This window comes from Mytilus californianus, unplaced genomic scaffold (assembly GCF_021869535.1).
Source record: "Mytilus californianus isolate M0D057914Y unplaced genomic scaffold, xbMytCali1.0.p SCAF_9, whole genome shotgun sequence".
Taxonomy (NCBI): domain Eukaryota; kingdom Metazoa; phylum Mollusca; class Bivalvia; order Mytilida; family Mytilidae; genus Mytilus; species Mytilus californianus.
Genome location: NW_026262745.1, coordinates 69,039,441 through 69,044,557, shown reverse-complemented (window position 1 = coordinate 69,044,557; position 5,117 = coordinate 69,039,441). Strand labels below are relative to the sequence as shown.

The following is a 5,117-nucleotide window of genomic DNA, read 5'->3' as shown; positions in this document are numbered from 1 at the left end:
TTTAGGTGGGAATCATATCTCTGGCCTTACATCATGTACATTATTGATGCAATATTCTGGGTTATTTCGGAAAACCTTCATCAGAGACCATCCCTTTTGTTTTTTGATTCAGCCATGCTGGATCTATGCGATCACTCTGTTTTTGGAGATGGTGCAGAATACTAAGTTGAAGACATGTCATGAAACTAATTATGTGTTTTTATGACTTGCAGAAACTTTCTACACCATTTTAATCATCAACTGCCAACTTTTGACATGTTAATTACCCTTAAATTAAGAAAAGATTGGTCGAACGACCCTTTTATTTTAGATATACACTTGCATATAGTTTCTTTGTAAAGCAAAATTTATAATGATTTACTATTTTTAAATTGAAAAAGTATTTTTACATCAATTGAACCATTGATAACAATTTTGAAAGTATTATATTATTATCTTATGCCTGTGTAAGTTTTTGTTCTATGAAATTTAGGTCAACATGTGTGTTAATATATCTAAGTTGATTCCCACACTTTTTTGAAATGGTATTACTCCAATTCTTTCCATAGGCAAGTAAGAGTCAGTATGATTATAAACTGTCATGATTTTCAAATAATTACACTCAAAGGTGTAAGTATTAATTGGAAACAACCCCAGTCTTAATTCACCACATTTAATATCTCATGACCTGTTACATAATTAAATAGGCACAATTTATTACACACCTAACTGAATACACATATTCTTGACCTCAATAGTAAACCTGCAAATGTCTTATTTATTTTGATCTACACTACATTAAAATATTCTGTTAATTTTGCTAGCTAGCTGAATGATTAATCAGACATGGTTTTTTCGAAGAAAAGACAAAAAATGTAAAAATATGTATAAAAAATGCAAGCAAATTTTATTTCACTTGTGAAATCAGTGTCATTATCATCTGACATAAGTCAAAAATCAAGATCTAATTAATTAGTTACAATTATCAGAAATTTGGTTGAAACAATAAACAAAATTGCTTAACTCTTACCTGAGCATTTTCTGCAATAAAATTTATTTATTTGTTCTACATTTATATCCCATTATATTGCTATTTAACAGTAATTGGAAATATATCAGCATTAGGTATTTGTACATTTAAATTTGAATACAGGAAATGTATTTTTTCTTAATGAAGAATGAACACCAATTTAGATAAAAATTAGTTATTATTTTTTTTCATTTTTGTTGTTGAGAAAGTGCATTTCCAAGGCCTCTTTCTGGAAATTATTAAGCCAGTTATAATTAATGGCATATAAAAAAATGTATTACTTGTTTGACGATTTCCCTTTCCATTCATGTCAATACCATTAAATTGCAAATATTTATAAAAAAAAAAATCTGACAGTCTAAAATTGAAATATCAATATATATATATCATTAATTTAATAATATTTTATTGCATTAATCAAGCAATAGGATTGGACACAAGTTATAACAACTTACATTAAGTCCTCTCCTTACATATACAATACACATATATAATGACAGCAAACACATACATAATATAGCGACAGTTAAAGAAAATAAAGGAAGGAGTCACACATTGGCATGGCAACAAAAAAAGCAAATAGGACAGAAAGAAAAAAAGAAAGCTGCTGACTTAGAACGTTAAAATCTATTTGACTGTTTAATGAAATAACGAACTTTATCAAAAATTTTAGAATTAGTTTCGTAATTATATGCATCTTTTCAATATATCATTATTTGCATCAATATTGCGAAATTCCCTACCTGTGGGCAATAACATAGAAATTTAACAGTAAGATTGGAAATGAAAAGAGAAAAAAATATTGAAAAAAGTATGGTCAGAAAGAATATCAGACTAGCTATGAATATGGCCGGATCACAACATCGACGATGCTTTGATTTGTTTTTATGCCCCCGCCATAGCGGAGGGGGCATTAAGTTTTACCCTTGTCCGTCCGTACGTCCCAAAGTTGGTTTCCATTCTCTAACTTTAGTTTGCCTCAACCAAATGTTACGAAACTTATACACAATACTTATTACTACAAAATACAGATCAAGTTTGAATATTGGTGGTGTCACTTCAACAGTTATAGAGTTATGCCCCTTTACAAATGGAAAAATTGCTGAATTTTTCGTTTCCGTTCTCTAACTTAAGTTAGCCTCAACCAAATGTTATGAAACTTATACACAATGCTTATTACTACTAAACACAGATCAAGTTTGAATTTTGGTGGCGTTACTTTAACCGTTCTAGAGTTATGCCCCTTTACAAATGGAAAAATTGCTGAATTTTTCGTTTCCGTTCTCTAACTTAAGTTTGCCTCAACCAAATGTTATGAAACTTATACACAATACTTATTACTACAAAACTCAGATCATTAACAAATTTGGGTAGCGTCACTTTTACCGCTCTTCAGTAATGTCCCTTTATAACTTTAAATGATATATATGCAAGTTGGGGCATCATCTGTGCCCCATGGACACATTCCCCATTTTTTCAGTTATTTCTTTTTTAATTACTGTTTTACTTTTATTTCTATTCATTTATTTTTTTTTTAATTTATTACAGTTTTAATTTTTAATTTTTTAAATAGTTTTTGAATTGTTTTTTTTTAATTTGTTAATTAGAATTTGCATTTTTATTTTTTGTTTTTCAAACAATTTTAACCAATGTTGAATTAAGTGTTTCATAGTAAGGAAGTGTGGTCTTAAGAATATCAGTTTACATGCGTTGTTTACATGATGGTCATTAATTAGTTCTGCACAGTTAAATGTTAGTAGGAACTGTGAGGTTTATATAAATTATTTTATAGCTTTGTTTCACTTATTCACCAATGTTTCTATTTCTTTTGAATCCTATTGATAGGTTTTATGGAATTTGGCACCTATTGTAGAATTTGTTTTAATAAGATGCAAGTATTTCCTGAATACTTTTTGAAGTTTTCTGCTTGAGAATGATAATTTGTACTGAATGATATATTATATCTATTTTCAACTTCGTTCCTTTTCTAGACATAATTTCATAGAAATTGATCCAATATCCACCTATTTAGGTGAGAATCATATCTCTGGTCTAATTTCATAGACAAAATTTCGTAGAAGTTGATTCAATGTCCACCCATTTAGGTGCAAATCACCATTTTAAATTGTGCTTTCAAGCAGTTAATTCATATGTAAAAAAAAAAAAGCTATGGATGATAAACATTTTCAGCATGAGGTTTAGGCCATTCTGTTCTTATTTCAGATTGACATATATCCATGGGACATGCAGTTAGCCTAGACAAATATGAAGAGAAAGGTCTCTGATTCAATTCTCTGTGAAGTTCAAGGACTTTCTCAGTCAAATATGGGAAGATGTGAAAGGTAAGTTTGAAAGTTTTTAAGTGTGCATAAATATGTTATGTTTAACAAAATGTGCTGTTTCACAATTTAAATACTATCAAAACAACTCCTGATTGCTCAACATTAAACTTCTGAATTATCCATGAATCATCTTCATGATTGTCCCACATTATTTGCTCACCTGACTGGTTTGGTCAAGTAAGCTATTTTCATCACTTGGCATCAGTCATCCATTATTTTTTACAAAAATCATCTCCTTTAACCACTGCAGGGCTCAACAATAATGCGTGTAGATTGTCCGATACCAGAGGAAAAAAAGGTCGGACAAGTAAAAGCCATATGATTCTTGTCCGACGGGACAAGTTAAATCATTCTGTATAAAAAAAATATTAAATCCAACTTTGACGATAAAAGTAATTACAAAAAAACAATAAAAGAAGATAAAAGCAATTATTAATTTGACATGTTTACTTGCAACCAATAATTTAATACTGGTTCTTTGTCAGATACTTTTTAACAGATAAAACGCATACTATCGCATACTATCGCATACTATCTCCGAATCCGGTCTTACTGCTTTGTAGATAAGGTAGTAACAAGACAGTTTGGCACCAGCACGGAAACGAATCGGCTCCATGTGTAATCAACAGTTTGGCACTGTAGGAGATATTTTGGGACCAAGACAACCCAGTACCTCATTTCCTTTCCTTATTCTGTTGCTTTATAATAAATAAGATAAATTTTATTTATCAAAAATATTTTTAAAATAAACATGAATAAATTATTGACTATTAAATTCAGAAAATTATATTTGATCATATGTAGACAAAACAATATTTGATTGTAGTCAGTCAGGGGACTTACTTAAATGAGTGATTTTCTAAATCACTGATTCAAGTAACATTATGTCCATAAAGGTTAGAAGTAAGAGTTGTCTTTCTTTAATAATCACCTATTTAAGTAGTACAAATTAATCACTAGACTAAGTGATTTAATTTTATTGTAGCTTTAAATATAGAATACTAATGATCCAGGGACCGATTATGTTGCTAAAATTATCAGAACCAACATCTGTGTTGATAGGATGAGTGGGTCATGTCAGGTGATGACCTTGTACTAAATCTAGGATAATGACATAAAAATCACTTGTTTAAGTATCATACCTTAATTTCCTACCAAAAAATCACTCCTTTAAGTATCATTATTTTAACAACCCCCACTAATTTCAACACCCCCGAACAGTGAAATTTTGATCGCGAACAGTAGAATTTTATTACATAATCTATAAGATGAAACCTTGAATTTTACAGGAAAAATACTCCCACTGCTGGGAAAAATCTGTTAAGAAAGTATCAGTTCATTATGTAAAGCCATTTTTATAGCATTTTTATACGACCGCAAAAATTAAAAATTTTTTGGTCGTATATTGGTATGACGTTGGCGTCGGCGTCGTCGTCGTCGTCGTCGTTGTCGTCCGGCGTCGTCCGAAGACACATTGGTTTTCGCACTCTAACTTTAGTTAAAGTGAATGGATCTCCATGAAATTTTACCATAAGGTTCTATACTACGAAAGGAAGGTTGGGATTGAATTTGGGGGTTATGGTACCAACAGTTAAGGAATTAGGGGCCAAAAAGGGGCCAAAAATATGCATTTTTGTAACTTCCAGACAATAACTTGTGTGTAAGTGTATGGATCTCTCTGACATTATACCACAAGGTTCCATATCACAAAGGGAAGGCTGTACTTGATTTTGGGGGTAATTGCCTCAAAACATTAGGAATTAGGG

General features: G+C 30.6%; 1 long non-coding RNA gene across 1 annotated transcript; it reads right to left on the bottom strand.

Moving 5' to 3' along the window:
- Positions 1–670: 670 nt before the first annotated feature.
- LOC127715204 (uncharacterized) lies at positions 671–3,153 on the bottom strand. The gene is made up of 2 exons (XR_007988223.1): positions 3,107–3,153; positions 671–3,033 (listed from the first exon to the last, which is right to left on the bottom strand). It is a non-coding gene; the product is annotated as an uncharacterized LOC127715204 (long non-coding RNA).
- Between the last annotated feature and the right edge of the window lie 1,964 nt (positions 3,154–5,117).